The sequence below is a fragment of the Cydia strobilella genome, chromosome 5, assembly GCF_947568885.1.
Source record: "Cydia strobilella chromosome 5, ilCydStro3.1, whole genome shotgun sequence".
Classification (NCBI taxonomy): Eukaryota; Metazoa; Arthropoda; class Insecta; order Lepidoptera; family Tortricidae; genus Cydia; species Cydia strobilella.
The window spans coordinates 3,154,650-3,182,527 of record NC_086045.1 but is presented as its reverse complement, the minus strand read 5'-3'; the positions used below and the strand labels follow the sequence as shown (position 1 = coordinate 3,182,527).

The window sequence follows — 27,878 nt, the reverse complement described above, 5'->3', positions numbered from 1 at the left end:
TAATCCACGATTACCATGTCAGTTGACAACTATAAGCAATATATCATGATTCATACACGACCCCCCCACCCTGACCCTGATATAGATACTATAAAGGCAGTTTGTCACCCCCACTGCTTATGGTGAAGATTAAAGATGAAAACTATGGGAACAGTGTAGACAACTGGGAGATTTATCTACGTCATGTTTTTATTCACAAATTCAGCCATTTCAGTTCATCCCGACATTTGCATTTGACGCCATCGTCTCATGTTTATTTATTATATTCATACGGATAAAAAGTAACATTCAATTGTTTTCTGACTTCGCAAAGAGTCTATTATAGTGGTAATGTCTGGATAGAGTCAGTGAAGGTAAATAAGAATAAAGATCACATATGTTTTTGTTAGTTTTTTTTTTGTGTAAGTAATTCGACATTTAGACTGGATACATCTCTAACAAAGTATCTAATATTTCATTAATTCCATTTTGTAATTGTTTTTGTAATTTTTGGTTTATTTTATTGCTTGAAAAATTGACATGTAAAAGTGCCCCTGTGGCCTAGGTATTTGCCACAGAAAACCATTTTCTGAATAAATGTTTTATGTTTAATGTGTTATAATATACTCATGGACAAATTTAGATAAACGCAAGTAATCTCAAAATTAGTTTTTTTTTTATTGCGTTCCTCTATATTTGTCCATGAGTGTAGTTATACAGGTTGTCCTTAGCCATAGGACAAACCCTGAAATTACACGTAGGGTTACTTCTCAGGAATGCTCTATAATATTTTTTTCTATTCGCTTCTTTTTTTTTCTGCTCGGTAATATTTTTTTTAATAACAAAACTTCCGTGAGACAGACATATTAAATATATTAATAACGGGTCACTCACGTATTTTAAGTCGAAAACGCTCGACATGTTTCACTCCGTACCGAGGAGCGTCATCAGGAGCTTGCGTCGACGGTGACGGACCGGCGCAGACTGCGGAATGCTGGGATGTCGAGCGTTTTCGACTTAAAATACGTGAGTGACCCGTTATTAATATATTTAATATATTTTTTAATTAGAACAAAAAATAAAAAGTGGCGGAGGCCAGATATGAACGCGCGTCTTCAGCTATCGCGACTGACGCCATGGGCCTTTAGGCCTCCGCTACTCGCGGGCTTAGTCACTTTTATCTTTAACATACGACATCCATTTCAATTAATCAATCAATCAATGTCTTTTTTTAGTTTATAATTTATATACTTATAAGAATTTGACTACTTATAAAACATAATATATTTGATAAAATAATTTGATTTGTTCCCAAAGTTCATACATCGTAGTCAAATTGTCAATTTTGTCAATTCATCATCAGCAAAAAAAGGCAAAAAGTAGATACCTGAAGCCAACCCCTTCCTTTCAAGACTTATTTAATCAATTATGTAGATCGGTCAGAAAAAGGAAGCCAAGGAAGGAATAACGTAGCCATATTTGAATGCCTTTTGCCTTTTTCTTATATAAATTTTATCAGCAAGTTCTAAATCAGACATTTCAGTAATAAGGTTCACTCTTCAACATGATAAATTTGAACGTTCAAGTAGTTTTTATTTTATTTAAATTTAGGTAATAGCAAAAGTACTATTTTAATATGATTATTTAACCAGTAAACGGATTTATTATTATTATTATTAATATACTTAGCACAGGCGTGAGTAGGTAAATGCTGTGACTTTATCAAATAATTGTATCAAATATCGGTTATGAATTTAAACCTGCAAACTCAAAGGAAATTGCGAATCATTCTGACGTCTTGAAATGAAATGAAAATGAAAGTACAAAATAGAAACTTAACTAATTTAAAATAACTATTCTAATAATATTAAATATACCTAACCTTATACTTAAGTTTTAATATATATATTTCTAAATAATGTGGCAAACGGTTTTGGCGTCAGCATGATCCTGAAAATGCCCGCCCTCATGGGTGACACTTCAGCGCTGTTTTTCAGCCAGAACCAGACTCCCTTCACACTTCCACAATTAATTAAATATGTAAACCGCGTTTTAACATTAACTTATAATAAATTTAATTAAACGAAAGCGAGGAAAAGATAGTACCTACTTTTAAACCGTAATTTAATCACGTTTTACGGGGGTAAAGTGGACGTAAAAATCAACCAAAAAAGATACCGTACTTTCAAGTTCACAGAAGGATTAAATCTGTTTCAAGTAATTTTTGAATAAACGGTAAAGTCGGGTTATAGATAGATAAAAAAAACAAGATAGAGTCTGTTCGGGAAGAGAAGCCGTGGAATTTAATACCCAAGGTCGAAATAATTGTCACGTTTTCAACCAAAAGGTACCACATTGTCGCTTGTCGATAAGGTTGATTTCTAATTGAAGCTATATGGAAATATTTTAATGTTAATTTTAACTTTGCTATAATTTTATTATTTAATGTAATGTCCCAATGTAATGTGATATGGTCCTAAGTTGGTCGAAATAAATGATTTTATTTATTATTATTTATTTATAGCGCCTTACTGACAAGCGACAATAAGTACCCTTTTGGTAGAAAATGGCACAATTTTGCTTCTATGTGACACATACTGCTTTTCAAATCACCTATTATGTCCCAAAATATTATATAAGCTAAAAAAATATATGCAAAAAAGAAATAAAGTGCCCTAGAACAGATACTTGTCACTTTGATCTCTCCTAGCAGGGAAGAAAAACCCCTTTCTCAAATAGGTGATGTGAAAAGGTGTTTCATAAAGATTGACCACAAAAACAAATTTGAAAAAAATTGTCTCACGGCTTTTTCCCCCTGTACTCTTCAAATATAATAAACAAATATTATTTATATAACTTACCAAGCCAAATATATTTAAAAAATCACCCGCCGTGGCCGATGCCCCACCACACTAAATTTAATATTGGATAAAATAAGATTAAGATTGCACTATCAGATAATTAAGCCTTCACTGTGTAATCTGGTAATAATTAGATAAACGATAAAAGTAAATACCATAATGAAGTAGCGAATAACTACATTAATATATAAACCAATGAGTATATAATAAGATAGAGCGGTACTGTCATAGTAAATTTTGTAACCACTGTAAATTCACTGCCATCTATCGACATACTTTAAAACTAAAATTGAAGATTTAAAAAATACGTTAAAATGTATTTAAATATGGATAAATAATTTTTTATTTGCATTAATTATTTTTATATGATATTGACCCATGTTCTTTCACTGGTATGCGTTAAAATTATAAATAACAAACGAAACTGTCAACGCCCTCTATACGAGTGTAGGCCAAAACTAGTGGCGCCATCTGATCGAGAGTCAAATTTTCGTGATTTTTGAGGCACGTTTTTTCCTTAGACTGTATCCATCTATTACGGAGTTATATCTATCTTTGTATAAACTGAAATAGATATCATACACTAAAGAAAAAGTGACCAAGTCCACCGGTGGCCGAGGCGGGAATTTATATATAGTAGTGTGACTACTTAAAAAAAATCGAAAAATATTTCATAAAATAATTTGATTTGTTCCCTAGTTGGACATTAATATACTTAGTAGGTATAAACGTCGAGACCCTTGGCCCGTGGGGACCGAATTAAGGAATTATTAATTATTAATTATTTTTAAGGAATTATCTAAAAGAATAGTAAACGTCACCGGTGATCGTAGAGCTGGCAGCTTCCTCGCACAAAGAGTAAGCATTGCGATACAGCGAGGAAATGCTGCCAGCATCTACGGCACCATGCCGCAGGGGAATAGTTTTTAGGGTTCCGTACCCAAAGGGTAAAAACGGGACCCTATTATAACTAAGACTCCGCTGTCCGTCTGTCTGTCTGTCACCAGGCTGTATCTCATTAACCGTGATAGCTAGACAGTTGAAATTTTCACAGATGATGTATTTCTGTTGCCGCTATAACAACAAATACTAAAAAGTACGAAACCCTCGGTGTGCGAGTCCGACTCGCACTTGGCCGTTTTTTATTTTAAGCTTAGTTTTATTTATGAAATAAAACTATGAAAACGGATTATATCGCGTATATTGAATTTATAATACATCCCGACGTTTCGAACTCTTTACAGCGTTCGTGGTCAACGGGTGACTGAGGAAAAATTACAAAGTGCAAAAAATACCCACATACTAAAATAATGAACAATCATAGACTACAAACTTTAAGGCTGGTTGTACATGCAAAATCGGTTCATAAGGCTAGTTATACACTACAATTATTTTCAAGTAAAGATATATAATACGCGATAAAAACTACGCCGGCTCCAACCCTACACCACGGACCCGAGAAGATTTAATTCCCTCCTAAATTGTAGGAGGGTATCCCAATATGGGACCGGCAACAAACTCGGCGGGACACATCTTTTCAAAACATCAGAATGTCCAGCATCATCCAACACTTAAGGTCTCACAGTCTATGTCTCGCTTGCTCCTTTATCAGATGGACTACAGGATCCCAAGCTGGTGGTAGAGAAAAGCCATCTTCCCTATTAAAGTTTGGATATTTCTTAATGTCAATGGCCTCGCGCAGCATTCTGGGTATGTAACGCTTCTCCTTGGCAAGAACCAGAGGCTTATCAAACTTGATTGAGTGATTGGCTTTATCCATGACATGCTCACAGACAGCAGACCTAGGTCGACGGTGCTTGACATCAGCTATGTGTTCCTTCACCCGAGTGGAAATGCTCCGTTTCGTCTGCCCGACATATGATAGGCCACACTCACAGTCCAGCCTGTACACTCCTGCAGTCTGTAGAGGGGTATTACATTTTACAGGCCTCAGGAATTGTGACATCTGACTTGTGACATTGTGTATCCTGTAGTCCATCTGATAAAGGAGCAAGCGAGACACTGTGAGACCTTAGTGTTGGATGATGCTGGACATTCTGATGTTTTGAAAAGATGTGTCCCGCCGAGTTTGTTGCCGGTCCCATATTGGGATACCCTCCTACAATTTAAGAGGGAATTAAATCTTCTCGGGTCCGTGGTGTAGGGTTGGAGCCGGCGTAGTTTTTATCGCGTATTATATATCTTTACTTGAAAATAATTGTAGTGTATAACTAGCCTTATGAACCGATTTTGCATGTACAACCAGCCTTAAAGTTTGTAGTCTATGATTGTTCATTATTTTAGTATGTGGGTATTTTTTGCACTTTGTAATTTTTCCTCAGTCACCCGTTGACCACGAACGCTGTAAAGAGTTCGAAACGTCGGGATGTATTATAAATTCAATATACGCGATATAATCCGTTTTCATAGTTTTATTTCATGAGTAACTATCGCGGTAACCGAAGACAATCTTAGTTTTATTTATTTTTAGTTTCAGTTTTTAGTTTTATATGTTAGCTATTTATTTGTTTTAAATAAATGTTATATCTTAGTAGGTATTATGTGCAACAGGTACCTACATAATAGGTAAGGGTTCTTAAAATTCGAGGGCCAAAACCTAATTATGTACAGTTGCACACAATATTTGTTCTGAGACACTAACACCTAAAACCTAAAATGATTAATGGTTGTTATTTTTAGTTTTAGTTTTTAACTTTATATGTTAGCTATTTATTTGTTTTAAATAAATGTTATATCTTAGTAGGTATTATGTGCAACAGGTACCTACATAATAGGTAAGGGTTCTTAAAATTCGAGGGCCAAAACCTAATTATTTACAGTTGCACACAATATTTGTTCTGAGACACTAACTAACACCTAAAACCTAAAATGATTAATAGTTGTTTTTGACGAAGCTTGTTGCAGAAATTATGTTTTGTATTAGTTTTAATGTAGAATAAGGTCAGGACGAGGCTTGTGCGGATTAGTGGCGGATTACCTTCTTGTATGATTTAATTATTAAATAAATACTTTGGAAATGATTAATAAAAAGTAAATACCTACCTATACAATAGTACCTAAATCAATTTGGTTTGCAGATCTTTGCCTAGAAGATAGCTTTAAAAAAAACACAACAGTTGTACTGTTTTGCATGAATATATATATTCTGTATGATTAGTGTTTATTGCGAGTTCATACATTTGCTACTCACTCAATCCATACTAATAATTAATATTATAAATGCGAAAGTCTGTCTGTCTGTCTTTCTGTCTGTGTGTTCCCTCTTCACCACCGCTGAATCGATTTAGTTGTGGCATAGAGATAGGTTGAGTCCCTAAGAAGGACATAGCATAGTTTTTATCCCGAAAATCATCCCTTAAGAAAGTAAAAAGCGGGGTGGAATTGAGATATTTAATGAAGTGCATAACATGCTCAAATTGAATGATTGCTATGAGAATTTTTCCAGGCGCTATACTTACTTTAGCTGCTGTTACTAAGTCCACGCAGACGAAGTCGCGGGCAAAAGCTAGTATGTAATAAGGCCCGGTATGAAGGCCTGTCACACTTACCCTGCGGCCACACATCCATATTGACCATGTATGAGATACTTCACATGACCCGAAAAAACAAAAGATGACCTATTTATTGACCGGTTTCCCCATTCACAGTTTATTTTAAGCCTTCTCATTAACTATAAACTACAAAGATCAAAGTGGGCTCTATTTTCGGCTGTCTATGATTATGTATATGTCCTTAATTCGAATTTAAGTTGTATAAATAATTGTCTAACAGCACGCGAGGACATTAAAGGGGCCCACTAACTATCAGTCCGCCGGACGATATCGGCCTGCCAGTTGTTCGGAACTATCAAATTTGTGTTCTAACTGACAGGCCGATATCGTCCGGCGGACTGATAGTCGGTGGGCCCCTTAAGAGTCCCCGGCAAGCTCGGTTCTCCATACAAACGTAGTTAGTCTCTCATTTGTTTCAGCAATCTGTTGCAGCTTTACTGAAGCAGCATTGACGCGGGCGATGTCACTGTCAAATTAATAAAAGTGGAGCCAAACCTTTTAAACAAAAAAAATCTCTAAAAAGATCCAGCAGTCATCGAGACCGAAAAACACAATGTATTAAAATTACAGGATCTCGACGAATAGGGGGTATTACTGCAATGTTATGCCGCCAGAGTGCAGCACTAGCATCCATCGCAAATCATAGAGTAACACATACTGTGCCTTAAACTGTTTTTGACAAGTTTTCACAGACAATAAAATATGACATTGATGCATCAAGGCGGTTTGTTTACAAAGGGCCTGCCGGGAAAAGCGAAAATCGAAACTCGGCTATCTGCCTCTTTATCGCTCGAATATGCAAGAGTGATAGAGGGGTTAGATAACAAAATTTCGACTCTCTCGTTTCGCGATAGACCCTCAGATTGTGATGGATTGTGGTAGTGGCGCCCCCTACGCAGAGTTTTGCGTAATATTCACTATTAAGAGCTTTCTTCTTTGAGAATTTTCTCGGTTAGATACTGTACGAATTTACTTTACCAAAACGAAGGAAGTAGGTTGTACCGAGTTATAAAATATTTATACAGTAATTATCTTGACTTTATTACTAAAGGAGAGAGTTTGTTATTGTCGCTATGTTTTTCCATTTGGCAACATAAGTAAATACACTTGTGTTTATGACCAAAAGTATAGTCGCTATCGCATCGTACTACGTAGGCGAACAACACGCGAACGCGAAGCGATGCGGCGCGGGGTGAATCAATCCTTTGATACCTATAGAAGTGTACTACGTGGGCGATCTCGTTGCGAACGCGAACGCCGTGGGCCCGCCGCGCCGCACCGCGACTCTTCGCTTCGTTTTCGCGAGTTGTTCACTTACGTAAGACGAGGCGAATGAAAGCATCCGAGTGTTTACATACACATGAATTATGCGTCAGTGAAATAAAGGATTTTTCACGATGGAAAATTTATTCTAACAGTTTTTTGAGGAGTTTAGATAATAAAATATGACATTGATGCATCAAGGCGGTTTGTTTACAGAGGACCTACCGGGAAACGCGAATCCGAAGTTTCGCTGTCTTTATCGCTCGAATATGCAAAAGTGACAGAGATGTTAGATAACGAAATTTCGATTTTCTTGTTTCGCGATAGACCCTCAGATTGTGGTAGTGGCGCCCCGTACGCAGTTTCGCGTATTCCCTATTGGTAGGTATGGAAATAGTTTGAGTCCTGGAGAAAAAGACATTTTATCGAGAAACATACTACGCACATAAAGTCACTGGCAGAAGTTCCTCGTAATTATTGCCGTGAGGCTTTAAACAATAAACAATGTTATCGTAAAGATAAAAAATATTATTTTATCCTGTAACAATAACAATGAAGTAAGGCGCATGGCACACTGCGTCCGAATCGCACGTCACTCCGAAGTTTGAGCGAGACAACGCTATGCGCGTATTACAGCGATATCCCGCTCGCACGTCGATCGAGTACGTGATTCTGCGTTTAAAAACTTTTATCACTTTAGTTCCTTTCTAATATGGCACTATCTCTTTCGGCTATTAAGGCGGTTCCCTGAGCCAGAAGGCGAAAAATCTCCTTCTATGATCATGTTTTTCTAAGAGGCGTTGATATTCGTAGACGTGGAAAAAATATATGTAGTTCTTGACTATATTATCCTTAATCACATAGCTTCCGATACACGAATTTTGACACTTTGCTCGATACAATTAATTCCCAAAGTAACCTCTAACTCGGACTTTTAATCTAACTTTACTCGGTTATTTATTATGTGATACTATAAACAAAAAAGAAGGAAAAACAATCTTAACTTAAATAGTAATTTCATAGCTTTCGAATTTCGATATTGTAAGGTAACGTTTTTAAAATGCGCACTTGGCGCGCATGATCTTTCCCGCTCTTTATTGCGAAATGTGACAGTGACAGCGGCAAACCGATGGAACGGTAAGGGTTGTCAAAATTCAAGTCATTATCTTATCTGTGGTCGTGCACGCAAAGGCACGTCAAGTTGTGCCAACCCTAATAATTGCTCGGAGCAATGCTGAGCCGAACGGCGCTGAGAATACCCCAAAGTGTTTCGCACCCCTGCCGTGGCGCCATCGTGGCATTTTTATCGCCTGTCACTATGCCTATCACTTTCGCACTTACATACTTGTTAGAACGTGACAAGCATGGTGACAGGCGATAAAAACGCAACCGTGCTTAGCCCGCTGCTGTAAGGTTTGGCAATTGTAGCTTGCCATCACAGAAGGGTCCTAATGCTTCAAGCGCAATAAGGTCCTTTCCATCTGAAATTTCAGCAGAAATTCTAATAAAAAGGTCCTTATTGCATAAGGACCCTTCTCTGATGGAAAGCCACATATATGTGCAGAAAAAATGCGAAGAATATTTCATGAGAACTTCAATTTGAAAATTTTCTTTAACACATTGCTAATTGCTCTAGACCGGGCCGGGGCCGGGCCGGAGCTTCCGGCGCTTCGTTTTCTATGGAAAGCACCAGGTGATCACCGATCAGCCGTCATAGAAAATTACGTGTCGGACGCCTTGGCCCGGACCCGGCCCGGTCTAGCGTGAATCATCCTTTAGAATGATAAAATAACATAGATCTTAGTTATTGTTGTCTATTCTACACATTGAAAACTTATATTAAAATCACATTCTCAGCCACTTTAAATATTCACTAGGTATAGTGGCGTTTAGAAGTTTCTCTTGAGAATATTCATACGATGCATCTTTAATGTTGGACTGAGTGCCAGAGCCCGCTGAGAATAGACTGAGTGTAAGGCATGAGTGGACGCTCAAAGCGGAGCGTTCGGCGGGGCGTGCAGCGGGGCGTCGGGCTCACAAGTGATGTAAGCAGCGTGCACTAAGGCCGCTCTTATACGTTTGCATTTGTTTAACATGCACGCCGCACGCCCCGCCCCGCTGCACGCCCAACTCGAGCGTCCACTCAGGCCTTACACTGAGGGGTTCTGGGTGCCTAGCCAACGTGACAATTGGCTGCGCTACAATAACGAAATGCTTTGTGCCTCTATCAGCTATCACTCTTCCATATTAGTGCGACAGTGACAGGTTGCGTTTCGTTCGCTACGGAGCGTTATCGATTGGCATGTTGGCTACTCCTGCGACAAACTATGAAATTCATCTAGTCCGTAAACTAACTTGAATATAACAAAGTGAAGATAATTGTTAAAAACCTAAACTATAAATGTTCGCGCCAAAAAAGCGCCGCCATCTTTCTGACGTCATAATAGCAATGCAGTATGCAGTAACAAAGAAACGCCAAAATGTGCAGTGCAAACTTTTCGCCGTTGTTACTTTAACACTTGTTTCTGCTATAGTGACGTCAGACTCATGGGATGTTTTCTACGTATTTAAATACAAACTACACAAAAAAAAAACAACATTCCCCGGCCAAAATATGTGAAACAGGCAATTGGTTGTCCCGATTTCGGTGTTAGTACCATAGTAAAAGTTGCTACATGTGACCTATATGTGGTATTTTCTATAAAAAGGGACCTTATTGTCGATGGCGCTTACGCCATTATTAACGATACTCCGATATAAATACAATGCCGCGCGACGCTGTGCGGCGTAAGCGCCATCGACAATAAGGTCCCTTTTCATAGAAAATGCCCCATATATTCACTTCGTAACGTGGCTAATGTTTATAAAACATCTTGTACAAATTCTGGTGTTTCAGGTGTGACATTCACGACACGAATGTTTACGTAGTCCTTCGCCCTCCAAAAAACACAGTCTCTTCCCCAAAAAAAAAAAAATGTTCTTATAAAACGAGCGTAAATTGATATTGATGTATACCATCGTCCACAATGTTAACTGAAAATAAACCGTATTTCAATGAGATAAGGTCCTCCCAAGATCACTGTGTTGTCGTTTGTTTGTTCAACAATTTGTTCTTCCGTGCCCACATCCCATCAAATATCAGTTAACAATGTAGCCAATATTGGAACACAAAAAAAACCGTAGCATCGTAATATGTATGCCTATAACAAAAATATACACTACCGTACACAAATATGAAATGGTGCCTTTCACCCGAGTTAAACACTACTTTTCATTTAGAATACGAGGAAAGTTGTACTTGTGTATTAATAAACCAGACAAGTGCGAGGCGGAGCCATGGGTGTTAACTGACATTACCTTACCTCACTTTGTAATTTCAAACGCCATGCAAAGTTAGCCTGGTCCGACTCTATAGGTCAATAGCCACATTTTGATTGTCATCAGGTGTATTAACCCAAGGTGATCTTGATTGGCCTAACGAGAGCACAAAAGATCATACAACAATTTAACTGGCGACGTAGATTAAGATGCAATGATAGTGCAAGATCACTTCACTACACTATTATACTACATACTACTTAAAGCCTGAAGCGTCAATTTAAAGATTCTTAAGGGTCATACAATTACGTTAATTACTTTCAGGTATAATGACATCCCATCAAAAACATAAATGTGAAATGGGAGCCAAGTTCAAAAAACTTCATCGACAAAAACTAGTATAATATTGAATTTAGTTGCCCTTTTGACTGTTACGTATTTAATGAGATATCAACACTTTTTGTGAAGGATCATTTAAATTAATTATTTAAAAGTGATGTCGTTAACTTAATGTGTAGGAAAAGGTTTTTGTAAATTCTAAGTCCTTAAAATTTTGTATGAAATTAAGCTTGTTTTAAAGTTTATGAACTCTATGTACTAGAAATAGAGTAGAATTGTACTAATGCTTTAATTTCGGTGTGCGTGTGTAATGCGACATGCTAAAGACAGACCAAAAAATTTGAGGCGATAGAATAAAAGTTTCACTTTAATAACTTGCGTTTTGATTTTTAGTACACTTTAAAGTTTATTATTTTGTTATGTTTAAGGCGTGACAAGCAACGTATATTACAATGATAATGGCGTAGATTGAAGACAATATTTAATTTGTATGAAAAATAGGATGTGTAAGACGTTATAATTTTTAAAACTTATTGAACAAAAGTGTCACCGTTTGAGGCGTACAATGTTACAGGCCACACCCGGTAATAGTTAGCCTTGGCGAAATGTATGTATGTGTGTATTTATGTTAAATCAATTTCACCTTCTTCATAAAGTTTGGTGAATGCTAAAAAAGTGTGCGCGTGCAATCTTTAAGTAAAACATTACACGCACACACTTAAGTAAAACTTCTTTCACGTTTATCGCTATGTTCGCACTTTGACGTGTGTCCTATTGTGCGTGTGTCACTTCAGTACTGAGCGTTACTTCCGTCAGAAAAAAAGCCGAGTTACCCTCTAGTTGCGCCTAAAGAAGTTTTACTTCAAAAATTAGCAACGTGCCAAAAAGTTTTGTCAAAAATTGCAGTTCCCATGAAATGTTCTCGGTATTATTTTTTGCACGTTAATCGCCAAACCTTCTTAGTTAGGTAGCTTCGGTTTCTATGACACTTGAAATACACGCCAATGAGTGACGTTAATCCATACTAATATTATAAATGCGAAAGTCTGTCTGTCCGTATGTTACCTCTTCATGCTTAAACCGCTCAACCAATTTAATTGAAATTTGCTATAAAGATAGTTAAAGTTCCGGGGAAGGACATAGTTATTATCCCAGAAATCATCATATAAGGGGATGAAAAGGGGGGTGAAAGACTGAAAGTTTGTATGGGACATCGATAAAAACTATAAAAAGCAGATTGGATAAGAAAAAACGTACCCATATTATTAACTCCACGCAGAGGAAGTCGCGAAGTCTACTAATCCCTAATCTGTAATCTGTAACACTTAGTTTTCTAAGTGGAAATTTGTATGAGAATTTTCTCATCAGTGTAAAATAACACACGGCTACTGCGTCGCCAGTTCCTTTTCCTTGAACTTGGCCTGCATCGTGCGTGTCAAGATTTCCTTTAGTTAATAGAGGACACAGTAAATTGGTATGAATTATGGCAATGTCGAAGGAAAAGGAAATCTCATTAGGTTGTTAAGAGGAAAGAGGACGACCGCTTCTCCATGCAAATGTCTCCATTTTCCTCCCTGGATATTAATATTACAGAAAATATTGTTATGCCATTTGATGTACCTATATGTGTCGTTTTCAAGCAAAAGGTACCACATTGTCACTTGCCATAAGGACGCTCTGACAGGTTTTTCGTATAAAGATACAAACAATTTTCTTCTTTATGGTAAGCGATTGAAAACGTCACATATTAACTATATGTCTGCGATCTTTTGATTAAGTATTATTTAAGGGGCCCACTGACTATCAGTCCGCCGGACGATATCGGCCTGTACCGTACAAATTGTTATTCTCATAATTTTTTTAATAATCAAAAATTCGAAAAAAGTCAAGCTGTGATTCATGTAGACCAGATTGGGTCAAAATATTTTCAATAATTTTAAAATCCAGAGAGCAAAATGGGGACTTAGTTTGTATGGAAAGGCGGTTTTGGGCCGGTCGTCCACTTTCGTCTTAATAGGGGAATCGTAGGGCTAATCGGAAATCAAGAAAATTTAATTTTTGCACAGATGGCGCTACCACCAATACCGACCTTTGGCCTTTTCTCGTTTAGATGGCGTTGACGGTTTCGTTTGTTATTTAACAATTTTAACACATATCAGTGAAAGAACATAGGTCAAAATCATATAAAAAAATACAAATAAAAAAATCGTTTATCCGTATATACATTTTTGATATTTTTATTTTCAGTTTAATCGTGTGTCGATAGACGGCAGTAAATTTACTGTGACTACAAAATTTACTATGACAGTACCCCTCTATTCTATACAGAGGTTTTGGGATTATAATAATATAAATAATAATTATACTGAGCAACTTTTACTATGGGACCAACCAAGAAATCGCGAAAAAAAAATTTTCCTTCCCATAGAAAATGCACCAGCCAAAGTGTATGAAACAGCCAAATTTTTCGCGATATCAGGTTGGTCCCATAGTAAAAGCTGCTCAGTGTAATCCCAAAACCTCCCTGCCAACGTGAATACACTTATTTTTAAGCCACCGTGTCTCTTTGGAAACAATCAGAAGTTGAAATTTCGAAGTGTGCACTTAAAATCTAATAAGTCCCTCAGCGCCCGAGACCCTGAACGACTGAACATTCAAAGTTAAACCATGTTAGACTACTCGTAACGAACTAAACGAACTTACCCGCCCGTCAATCGAGTGAGCTCCAGTCAAACTCGATTTACCCCACTCACTAATTTCATAGCCATCGCAGACTAACCAGCCAACTCGTGCACTGGCATCAAACCGATATTAAAATGATATTGGAATCATTTTATTTATTTTATTTTATTTTGATAGGAACAATAACATAATGCAGTCAAAGAACATTGTAAAATATTTCTTACATAAGCAACTTACACATTACTTACATTACGATTACAATTGTACACAACATTATCATGGAATAGTTATTAAGCAAAATACTAATTTTGACTATTAAATCTTCCCGAGACCCTGAACGACTGAAAGTTCACAGTTAAACCATGTTAATGCAGTCAAAGAACATTGTAAAATATTTCTTACATAAGCAACTTACACATTACTTACATTACGATTACAATTGTACACAACATTATCATGGAATAGTTATTAAGCTAAATACTAATTTTGACTATAAAATCTTCCCGAGACCCTGAACGACTGAAAGTTCACAGTTAAACCATGTTAGACTACTCGTAACGAACTAAACGAACTTACCCGCCCGTCAATCGAGTGAGCTCCAGTCAAACTCGATTTACCCCACTCACTAATTTCATAGCCATCGCAGACTAACCAGCCAACTCGTGCACTGGCATCAAACCGATATTAGAATGATATTGGCACAGAATAACTAATAGTACTACCGTACAGAAAATTCACTCCTTCACAAAAGCCAGATTTAGGTACAAAATTATACCTACACTCGCCGCCTGCAAGCAAAATTGAAACTTATAACCGCGCACGAACCGTGAATCTTCTTTGCGCGCCGCAGTTTTATGACCGAGCTGCGAGTGTCGGCACGGGGTTGTCACTTGACAAGTTTTTGTACCTATACCTACTGATTTATTATTTTTAAGATAAATATGTAGGAATTACGAACGTAAACATAAAATTTTTAGCCGGAGATAGTATGTCTGATTCTCACGGAAGTAGGTATGCCACAGAAGTACTTATTCCTTTGAAAATATGTCGGTCAATATAGTCCGGAATTTAAAAAAAATGTTTTTTCTGCTTCCTTGTTCTTCCGTTTATTCAGACATCCGTAAACAGAACATTATCTTTTATACAGATTAGATCGCGATTTAGGTTTCGAAACCATTGCGTATTTTCAATTTTGCGCGAGCGGCAGCCCACTGCCATACACCTGCCCGGGCGGTGCGCCGGCCAAATATACCTAAACTGCGCAGTGACACCCCCCTGATATTGGAATCATATCAGCTAGCTGTCAATCACGCGTTCATTTCGCTCAGACTTGTCCGCACAACTTGTGTTCAGCGAGACGCCCGCGCAAATGACAGCTAAAGAATATTCCAATATCATTATAGATGTCAGTGCACGTTCGAATTGACTTCATGTACACCCCAGGCCAAAAGTATGTTTTCTTTAATAATTAAAGAAAACAACGTTGTTTCCATGAGATATTAAAGTTTAATATCTCATGTTTCTATCTTTGTTTTATATATTTGTAAACTAACACTTAACACAAAAGATTAAAAAAACACGCTTAATATCAAAACATCCTAAAATATTGTCAAAAAGCAAAAAAAATAATGTAGGAAAAAGTTACATAATTATACCTACCCTTTAATTACATGACAAAATCTGTAATAGCTTAGATGTCATATATTAAAATATAAAAATATTTAATAAAATAATTTGATTTGTTCCCAAACTTGTACATGACAAAATGTTGAACTGGCAACTATCACAGCCAGAGTAATTTACTTTTAAATTGTTCTATTATTTTTACTAAATTGACAATGAATACTATAAAATTATATATAGGCAGTGCCGAACAAGCCCTGTTTCTACTTGTTATCAATATCAGTATGTTATAATTAATGGAACTATAGGTCTTATTGTATATCTGCAAGTTTAAACTTATCTGTATGTGACTGTTTGTTTCCTAAATAAATTAAAAATAAAATAAAAAAAATTCATCGCTTAAAAATTTTCTTTTGAAATACAAGCTTGTTTCCATACTTTTGGCCTGATGTGTATGGCCTACTTAGATTAACGAATTTACCCGCCCGACAATCGAGTAAGCTCCAAACTCAATTTACCCCACTCACTAAAATTAGTGAAATGATGAAATCATGGCCATCGCAGACTGACAAGCTAAATGATGACTAAAGATAGCGTGAATCTTTCGATTTAAACGCGTAAGCGTCATGAATTTTACGGCGCTTTAGTAATAACACAATGATATAATATCCTAGTCTGAGTCTAAAGGGGCCCACTGATTATCAGTCCGCCGGACGATATCAGCCAGTCAGTTAGAATAAAAAAAATACAGTTCCGAACAACTGACAGGCCGATCGTCTGGCAGACTGATAATCAGTGGGACCCTTTAGACTCAGACTTTAGGATTCATCATTGAGTCCGGCGGACTGATAATCAGTGGGCTCCTTAAGTAAGTTCTTATGTTCGAGAAATTGGGACAGATACTTTCTTTGTATAACCCATATATACAAGATAACAGTAATACTCGTAAGTAGGTAGGTACTTATAGTGAGAAAAACCAGACATGCAACAATAAGATATAACATCTGCTCCTTGCAAATTGAATTAGGAGCTACAGAAAGGATTAGACCGATAGTGCGTGGACGGCCGCTTCTCCATACAAACGTAGTCCCCATTTTCCTCCCTGACTGTTATCATTGTGGAAAAAAAATTACACAATTTATTGTATATTTATAGTATACTAGCTTTTGCCCGCGACTTCGTCTGCGTGGACTTAGTAACAACAGCTAAAGTAAGTATAGCGCCTGGAAAAATTCTCATAGCAAATTCAATTTGAGCATATTATGCACACAAATTAGCAGGCACTTCATTAATTATCTCAATTCCACCCCGCTTTTTACTATCTTAAGGGATGATTTTCGGGATAAAAACTATCCTATGTCCTTCTCAGGGACTCAACCTATCTCTACGCCAAATTTCATCTAAATCGATTCAGCGGTTTAAGCGCGAAGAGGGAACACACAGACAGAAAGACAGACAGGCTTTCGCATTTATAATATTAGTATGGATATGCCCCTTCATTGTTTTTTTTCGATTCTTATAAGTTATAGGAGCGAAAAATAAAATACATACAAATATTTACGACGACCGGTCTGGCCTAGCGGGCCTGGGTAGTGACCCTGCTTATGAAGCCGATGGTCCTGGGTTCGAATCCCGGTAAGGGCACGTATTTGTGTGATGAGCACAGATATTTGTTCCTGAGTCATGGGTATTTTCTATGTATTTAAGTATTTTCGTTGTCTGCCCAAGAAGGCTTGTATTGTGGGTATACAAGCCTTCTTGGACTTACCTTGGGACTAAGTCAATTTGTGTAAGACTTTACCTACAATATTTATTTATTATTTATTTAAAAAACTCCTAACTCGACTCGCGTGTAGTCTCAGTACTCTCAGTAGCTTAGTCGGCATGCCGATGGGCTAGTTTTGATATCCGAGAAAAACCGATTTGTATGACATTTGACCTTGAATAACCTGACGCGCACACAATATATGCGTCGACTTTTAAGAGAACCTTTAATACGTCGTAACGAAGGTGTATACGAGTTTCCAGCTTATTATCTCTCATTCCGAGGTTGATCCCCTTTTTAGGCTTAAGATTACTGGCCCACGGTGATGAGACCCGCCCGAGCCCAAGTCACTTAATTCTTTCACTTTTAATTTATATTCTTGGAGTAATATTGTGACAACATTCCAGTGATATAAAATAGCATTATTTACATATAATAAGATTTTCATACCACGTGTCACTCGATTATTGCAGTTCATAAACTTTACACGAGTTTAATAATAACAGTTTATTTATTTATGATAAGAAGACTGCCTTTATGAAAAATGTTATTATAGAAAACCATTTGAAAATAATGAGATTGCATACCATATTGAGTGCCGGGAACCCGTTCGGCGGTAGGCGCTTTACTCTACAAAGCAGGAAAACTCTGGGATCGGCTACGAGCGTAGCGCTACGAAAACGTTGGCAGTGAATGTCGCGAATCAACCCTGATTGCATTGTGTCGCGATTCCTTTGTCTCTTCCACCCACCCTTTTAACTCCTAAGGACTTAATCAACGGTATTACATCACTACTTTAGCGCTCTTCTACCTCTTATTTCATCCTATAACTCTATTGTAGCGCCGTTTTGCAACCTAAGGTGATAAAAATGTGCCCAATCCGGGTTTTATTTTTATTTTATTAGATTAGATTAGATATTTATTCTCATAATATGAAATTACATTATAAATTATTAAGGAGTTATAGCCGGCTTTAACTCCTATATTTAGAACATCAATAGAACCTCTGGACTAAACAAACGCTTGTGTAGATCTCTTTTAACCCTAATATTTAGCGCCTAATGTTAGTTGGGACAGTGTAAAAAGAAACAGTGGACCGACACCGCACAAAAACACAGTAGAGTTGTCACATACTTTTACACAACTGCCCAAGACTTACACTTGACTTACTATAAGACACGCTAGCCCTGTAAGTAGTACCGAGCTACTAACAATGGCGATGTATGCAGCTCGGGTGCGCGCGACCCACCCCTCGCCCCTCGCACCCTGCACGATTGCCCTGTCTAGACGGCTTCGTCGAATGACTGTATTGTTTTATAAACTGTGCCCCGGGCTTATATGTGACGTTTTTAACCAAAAGGTACCACATTGTCGATAAGGCTGATTTCTAATTGAAGCTATATGGAAATAGCGCCTTACTGACAAGCGACAATAAGTACCCTTTTAATTGAAAATGGCACATATATGAAAATCGATTCTTTAGGAGTAAAACTAAAATAAACTATTATTTCGTAACACAGAGTAAACCTTGGTTCGAGTCTCGTTTAGTTTCATGCTTAAAATTACACAAAAAATGCCCTTACCCGAATTCGAACCTAGGTACAGCAAGTACACTTTCTACTAACCTAAAGTTTTGAACTGTTGATCAAATATTATTTTCACCTCAGCAGCTCGAACAAACCTACTTTCCTCACTCCAGGGAGTGAAACAAAGTAGCTTTTTAATTTAGTGAAGGCCATGAACTGCCACTTCATACTTCTATTACAAATTCGTTTTTTTTTCTCTGTATTATTCTGTGTAATTCGAAATACATATTACCTTTAATATGTTCTCACTACTGAAGTGAAATATTATATGTGCAACACGAGTTATAAGTTAATTTACATTTTATTTTTATTTATTTATTTTTTACATCTCGTGTTGTTGAGTCCCTCGCTACGCTCAAGATTCTCACTTACAATCACTCACTTCGCTCGTGATTCAATTATAGAATCCTTCGTTTTCTCGGGACTCAAAACAAACACTCGCAAGAAAAACCAACTTTGCTCTCTTGTTGCACAAATAACTATTTTCTCAGCAAGCACGCCTCTTTGCAAAAACAAACCATCTTGTCAACAACTGATTATGTATTTCACACGCGATCGACGACAATAGTGCGTTGACCAGAATTGATAATTAGCTCTTAGTAGTCGGCATGTTACGTGCATCTGTAACACTTTCTCTGTTCGTAAGTATTATGTCATTGCGGACCGTCGATGAGTTTAGGCAGTTCCATCGGTTTGCCGCTGTCACTGTCACATTTCGCAAGAAAGAACGGGAAAGATCATACGCGCCAAGGGTCAATTTTGATCGAATTTTGTCGATTTTTAATTATTTTAAAAACGTTACCTTACAATATCGAAATTCGAAAGCTATGAAATTACTATTTAAGTTAAGATTGTTTTTTCTTCTTTTTTTGTTTATAGTATCACATAATAAATAGGCGAGTAAAGTAGGATTAAAAGGCCGAGTTAGAGGTTACTTTGGGAATTAATTGTATCGAGCGAAGTGTATTCGTGTATCGGAAGCTATGTTGTTAAAGATAATATAATCAAGAACTACATATATTTTTTCCACGTCTACGAATATCAGCGCCTCTTAGAAAAACATGATCATTTAAGGAGATTTTTCGCCTTCTGGCTCAGGGAAACGCCTTAATGACTTCACTATACTCGAATTTAAACTGTTGTGAGACATACTAACATTAAATCATTAACACAACAACAACAACAACAACAACAACAACAACAACAACAACAACAACAACAACAACAACAACAACAACAACAACAACAACAACAACAAGTGAGTCTAAACCGTAAAATGATTTAATGTTCACTATACTCAATTGAGGTGATGTTGAATTGAACTTGGACACACTACAACAAACATTATGTCTACACATACGCACACAAACAAATGAAGGGTACACGGAAAATACATTTCGTCACTTTTTTCGGAAAATGAGATTTTTATTTCAAAATGTAGAGCTCTTAATGAACTATTGGTTATATCTTTTGCTACTGTATAATATATGTAACAAAACTTTTTTTTAGTTAAAAAAGACCTGGTCACGGAATTACCATACATTTTGACATGGTTCCAAATTTTAAAACCGCGATTACTCAAAATGTTACTTAAGTGACTACTTGACTAGACATGTTCTTTTCGTGTACCCTTCAAATATTATCGGTCCGACAGCTGACGGGGGGCTCCGACATAGCTGAATTTATCGGAAGCGCCTTTCCGATATCGGATGTCGGAAGGCGCCTATGAGAAAAACAGCTGCAGGAGAGTGCCATATGGCATCAAGTCCGCCTTTTTTGCATTATCTATCGTTTTCAGTAATAACTATTACTGAAATATTTATTACTGAAATATTAAATGAATACAGAAACACACATGTCTCACATTTTACTTTTATCCGACATCCGATATCGATCCGGGCAATGTGAAAACGCTCTAAATCGTAACCTCTCCGATTAGAATGCTCCACTTAAGTAGGTACTGTAGATACGTAAGTCAAGTGGGCAAGTTGTTTTGTCTCAGGCGAGTACTTGCCTCTCAAATGTCTCTTGACGCCCTTGGCGAAATAAAGGGCGCCGGTGTACCTTAACTGACTGACGCAAAGAATTTGAAATTGATGTACCAGTAATCTCTATTATTAATATTATAAATGCCACTGTAACTCTGTCTGTCTGTCAACTGCACATACAATAACATGAGGTACATCTAGGTCTGTAATTAGTTTATATGGCTCCAGTTTATAAAACAAACGAAATAGAGCAAAAACTAGTTTTGTATGAAAAACTTCAATTCGCTTTTTTTTTAACTATGGTATATGAAGCTACATAAACTAATTACAGACATAGATATACCTTATCCTATTGAAAGTACAAAGTTTCAGAGCAAACTAGCTACTAGTTTTAAAATGAGAGCGTAACTACGTTTGTATGGAGAACCGAGCTTGCTACGGATAGAAAAAGTCGAACGCAGAAGCTAGATACATTTTAAACTAAATATTGTATACTAAAAATTTCGTGATTGTCGTTGTCTACTACGTTCTCATGCGATTTTGAAAGGTTTTATGCTCATGAAAATAAAAGATTAAAGAAAATTTTAAAAAGGTCTTTTATAAAGTATAATAAAATATATGATCTTTGCGCAGCAATGTGCGTAGCCAACATGCCAAACGTTTACGCTCCGTAGCGAACGAAACGCAACTAATACTAATAATATGGAAGAGGGATAGAGACACAAAGGGTTTCGTTGTCGTAGGGCAACCTTGACTAGGCATCCAGTAACGTAGGTACTAGCTAAGCGCCACTTGCGCCATCCCACTAACCCGGGGTTAACACGGGTTAAACCTGGAATTACCATGGTTATCAGTACAATTTGACACTGGGTTAACCTTTTCGACGCCGTGTCAAACACAAAAGCTGTCACCCGGACGCCACGTCACCGAAGTATCAAAACTGAAATTGAACTTATGTCGTACGTAGGTTTATGTCGCTCTGTGGTCTGTGACGTATTAATCCGTCTTTGGCGTTGGACCTGCGGTGCCGATATATCCGTCATTGGCGTCCAAAAGGTTAACGGTTTAACGTGTTAACCCCGGGTTAGTGGGATGGTGCAAGTGGCGCTAAGGGTCTGAGGGACTACCGCGAACCACGTTCGACGTGTTGCCTCCCTGAATGTATGAATTTACAAGTGCGACAGAGAGGCAACACGTCGAACGTGGTTCATGGTAGGCACTCTGTAAACAACAAACATTTCGATCCATTAGTGCCGCGGCACGCGCCCTTTCTACCGCTTAGACATACATAATATAGACAATTACATTTTACATCCCACTATTATAATTAGGTTGAATTTCAAAATTATCATGTGACTTAGTAGTGTAATTAATTTTACAAACCTAGTAGGAGCAGTAAAGTAGGAGTTGCCATGTTTCAATGTTTGTCGACCTCGGCCGATAATTTCATGTATTTGAGTCATTCTTATATTTACTGGCTGAGGTGTGTATACTATTTTTCTGATGGAGCCGGAAAGCGGCAAATTCATTTAGCGCAGCGTACCGAGAGTCGACGGCTTTCCACACGGAAAACCGAAAAGATTTTTTACTGTAGTTCCACCCGGATAGGTGGGGAGATGTGCAGACGGATGCTAGGAGTATCGTGGACAGAGTTTCGTACAAATGACTCCATATTAAAAGAACTCGGCATTAAACAGCGCCTATCAACCACAGTGGAGTCACGCATTTTGACCTTTTTCGGCTATGTATCTCGTCGTGGTAATGACTCCATGGAGCGTCTCGTAGTGCAGGGAAAAGTTGAAGGCACCAGGCCACGTGATAGATCACCAATGAGATGGACAGACCGGATCAAGGTCGCAACTAAGGTTCATGTTTTTTTTTATGCCACGTCGGTGCTGGCAATCAAGCATACGGCCCGCCTGATGGTAAGCAGTTACCATAGCCTATGGACGCCTGCAACACCGGAGATATTACACGCGCGTTGCCGACCCTTTAAAAACCTGTACACTCCTTTTTTGAAGAACCCCATACTGTAACCTCTCGGGAAAACCTCGGCATAGCTCATTCCACAGCCGAAGCGTACGCGGGAGGAATGTACCCGGAAAGCTGCAGTCCGCGACGAATGGCGCCGTATTACCAAGATCATCACTCATCGTGATTCACAATGATGACCACGACCACTCTGGCAAGTGTACCGACTAAGAAGAAGAAGGTGGGCTAACATAGCCACCAAGTGGATGCCGGTAGAGAAGCGTGGACGTGGTAGGCCCAGGATGGCGAGACGACTTTGACACCTTCCTATACAAATGGCCGGACTGGAAATCGGGAGCTTTGGAGAGCCAGGGTTGAGGCCTTTGCCAAGCAGTGGGACACTCAAATAGGCTACCATTTAAAAAAATATACCTATAAAAACACATCAAGTAAATAACCTTTACTGTTAGAAGTATTAGAACAAATTAAATTATTTACAGAAAATACTTTAATTTGGTTTAATTTGTTGTACAGGCACCTGCCGAGATAGCAGAGGACGCTGGTTCGATTCCAGCCTGGGGCACTGGAGGCCTTGGTAATTTTTTCTTAGTATATGACATTTATTTCAGTTTTATTTCAGTTTAAATAACCTTTGTTAACAAATTTGCTTGTTGCAGCATGCAGCCAAGCTTTCTGTTCAACCAGTTAGTAGCTGACTCGAATAACTTTTTATCAACCTCCTCAGTTAAATAGGTTATAGGGTCATTATTAATCGTAAGCCCGCTTCACTCGAAGGAGAGTATGGAGCGGGCGTCGCAGATCTGCGACATCGACTCCACACTCGCGTTCGCGGCTTTAGAACAGTAACTTCAAGGTAACAATTATGTCTTCAGTCGCAGGCTGTTGAATATGCATTACGTGTTACGGGCTACGGCAGCCTGATACTTGTATTAATAAAGTTACGTAGTTAGGAGTAAGTAGGAACTGGTAAACTCGATTTTACTGTCAGGTTAAATCGAGTTTACCAGTTCGTACTTACTTTAAGAGTAGAGTAGAATGTCAATTACCACAGACAAAGAAATTTATCTACCCGTTTCTGTTTAATGTTTATTGTCCACGGCACGACACGCAACACTAACAATATCCGCACACTGGTCCGAAGATAGATCCCTTGGTTTCAACATCTGAATCACTGGTCCCCAAGTTGACGATATTTTGTACCCGTCTATCCTGTTGAAATTTTTCGGGTGTTCTTTTTTTAATTTCGATAGCTTCTCTTACGATCTGAGGATAATAGTGACGCTCGGTGGAAAGGAGTTTAGGTTTATGTAGCTCAAACCAGTGATTAGTTTCAGTTGTCAGCAAGTGCTCAGCTATTGCGGATTTGTGTACTTGGCGATTTTTACCAGCCGCTATGTGTTCCTTCACCCTCTTTTGAACGCTATGTATTCCTTCACCCTCTCTTGAACGCTACGCTTAGTCTGGCTTACTCTGGGAAATTAAGAAAACACCCGAAAAATTTCACCAGGATATACGGGTACAAATTATCGTCAACTTGGGGACCAGTGAATTAGATGTTAAAACCAAGGGATCTATCTTCGGACCAGTGTGCGGATATTGTTAGTGTTGCGTGTCGTGCCGTGGACAATAAACATTGAAACAGAAACGGGTAGATAAATTTATTTGTCTACCCAGAACATTTATATAAACTAAAGTCGGTTAGTTTAGTGTTGTTTACCAATACATATCTCAATTGACATTTTACTGGGACGTCAGTCTTCCGTGACCACAGCTAGTGCAACCTGGCTGAAACGTCGGAAGAAAGGTAAAATAATGAAATTTAATCGCGTTAGACCCGTTAATGACAATAATTATGGGTATAAAACGCGAGAGTTTAATAAAGAACAGGTCCTTCAGGTCTACAGAAATAATACCTCTTTTTACAATCCAATCGTCAGAATGTGTCGCCAGTATAATGAATTGGTATTTAAACACAAAGATATTGAAATTTTCGACTCACGGCAGGCAGTATTTAGGAGGCAGGTTCTTAGGGTTCTCGGCCATCATCACACTTCTCAATAATAGTACGCAATTTGACATGTAATTATTAAGTATTTGCGAAATGTTGTAATTTGTAATTTAGTATAATTTTGAGTAGTTTTAGGATATTTTTTTATAGTTTTAGGATAGTTTTTGCTCCTTATATTTCTTTCTTGCTGTGCATGCTTGCTTTGGATGGCATTCTTATGCAATACCTACCACTCATGTACTCTTTGTAACTATGTTGAATGTTGTCTGTTTAGTGTGCCTTTTAAATAAAATAAAATAAAATAAAATAAAATAAAATAAAATAAAATAAAATAAAATAAAATAAAATAAAATAAAATAAAATAAAATAAAGAGTTTGAAGAGATACTTATAAACTCTTCTAAAAAGGTTAGCTGTAAAATACCTCGCATTCTTCCAATATTTGTAGTATTTCGAGAAAAACTAAACCTATTTACTTATAGCCTTGCTTAAATTAAATAATTTATATAATGTAACAATACTAATTAATATGATAAATCTCACAATTGTAAAATTAATTGACATATTTGTACCTACGCTACCCAAAACTGTAAAATAATGTAATCTGTCTCATGTAATTAAATTTTTGACGTGTAATATGGACCTAATAATATTATTAATAAATGAATATGAGTATCTAATTTCTCAAGCTTAAGTATCTCAGTATCTAAACAAATAAATGTTTTAAAAAAATAATGCATTTTTTAAATTTAAGTTTTCAGAACTTACCAGACCAATTCATTAAAGTCAAGTCCATAAAATTATTCCTGAACAGTCACTTTACAGTTTCAGGTTTCCAGTTACACTTAATTGAAAACACTTATTACACTTTTGAACACAATAGTTTTCACAAAGTCGAAAATCATGGGTTCTGAAACTGATGGCACTATTGTTATGATGAGTTTTTCCACTTTATTAACTAACCACTTTAAACCATGTCTGGATTTTGACGTGTCATATTTGTAAACAAACAAATACCGCTCGTGGTTCCGTCGCGCGTACAGCGCTCTCGAGCTGCGGGCCGCGACTGCCGCGATTTTCAACTATCTCTATGTTACTGTAAATGTAGCTAACTTTCCGATACAACTGGTTGAAAATTAAACTTTAAACGTGGGACATAAAGTCAGTTTTTGAATGGATAATTTGGCTACAAAACGGCAAACTTAAATCGTATCAAGTATGTATAAGTGAACGGTGATCAAGATTTTGTAATTTTAATTTTTCTAAATAACGCCAAATTAATTATAACAAACGTGTATTTTGGAATAAGTTGACGAAATTAAGTTGAATTATAAATGAACAGAGTAGTTAGTAAAGTAACACAATATACATATATTTAAAAGAACCTTAATAGCTCTACCTGTCACCCGTATTACCTAAGCAATCAAGTTCAGTATATTAACAAACGAGTGGCTAGTAATATTCATCGTATGCAAAGTGTCCATTTGCGGTATTTTCTATAAATAGGGACCTTATTGCCGATGACGCTTACGCCATTATAAACAATGCTCTGATATAAATACAATGCCGCGCGAAGCTGTGCGGCGTAAGCGCCATCGACAATAAGGTCCCTTTTAATTGAAAATGCCCTATTTAACGTCCTGCCGGGCTAGCACATGATTGGCGCGAGAGTATCTCGCCGCGACATAGACTACCCGTCCCTCTTTAATTCATACAGTTAGTAAAATACGGATAGTCTATCTCGCGGCGAGATACTGTCGCGCCAATCATGTGCTCGGCCTACTGTGATAGCGACATTCACAAAGTCAAAGGGCTTATTGCATCGTCTATGTATGCTTTAAGTATTGAATAATTAATTAATTATTGAATAAACATAAGTAAATAAATATTTGTAGACAATCTTACACAGATCGACCTAGCCACAAAGTAAGCAAAGCTATAGGTACTTAGCGTCGATATACATTACCTACTTATAAATACATAGTGTGGTCTCCGTTTATTATATGACTTCGCTTAATGACCAACCAATTATTATGAAGTAATTACAGGGCGAAGTTTGGCTTTCATACAAAACTCTTTATCACAAAGTCGCATAAGTACTAGCATGTAAGTGAATTGGTTTTAAACTGTAAACTTACATTGTTTCCAATAAATAAATAAAATAAACTAAGATAACTTCGCTTATAATGACATATCGCTTACTATGACCATAGAGTAACTTATACTAGAGCGGTACTGTCATAGTAAATTTTGTAACCCCAGTAAATTCACTGCCATCTGTCGACACACTTTAAAACTAAAAATAAATATTTATAAAAATACGATAAAATGTATTTAAATATAGATAAATGATTTTTTTATTTGCATTAATTATTTTTATATGATTTTGACCCATGTTCTTTCACTGGTATGCGTTAAAATTATAAATAACAAACGAAACAGTCACCGCCCTCTATACGAGTGTAGGCCAAAACTAGTGGCGCCATCTGATCGAGAATCAAATTTTCGTGATTTTCGAGGCACGTTTTTTCCTTAGACTGTATCCATCTATTACGGAGTTATATCAATCTTTGCTATGACCTTATAATATAATCCTATTTTCATGGAATTATGAGCGATTTCGCTGGTTTTCGTTGTCGTACCACACATATTTCCCTGCGAAGAGTTAGAGGCGTGTGTGGCACATGGGTACTTAGTTTTCATTTTGATGTACAAAGCTAATAAAACCCAAATTGCAAATTTTGGGACTAATTGGGAAAACGTAACAAAAATAGAAAGCGATCAACTATGCTTTGTATGACATATTTGTCACTTTCCTTCGATGTCATTATAAGCGGATTCCACTGTACTTAAGTATGTAAACGTAATAAATATAAGAGCCTCGGTAGAGAGTATCATTTCGT

The 27,878-nt window shown here is 37.2% G+C and overlaps 1 protein-coding gene across 1 annotated transcript in view; it reads right to left on the bottom strand.

Annotated features, from left to right (window-relative positions):
• The window catches only part of LOC134741328 (venom dipeptidyl peptidase 4-like), a 66,377-nt gene extending 40,612 nt beyond the window's left edge, over positions 1–25,765 (bottom strand). The window contains exon 1 of the mRNA XM_063674079.1: positions 25,744–25,765. The gene's annotated coding sequence lies outside the window, so the exon portion shown is untranslated. The remainder of the gene's footprint in view (positions 1–25,743) is intronic.
• Positions 25,766–27,878: the final 2,113 nt, after the last annotated feature.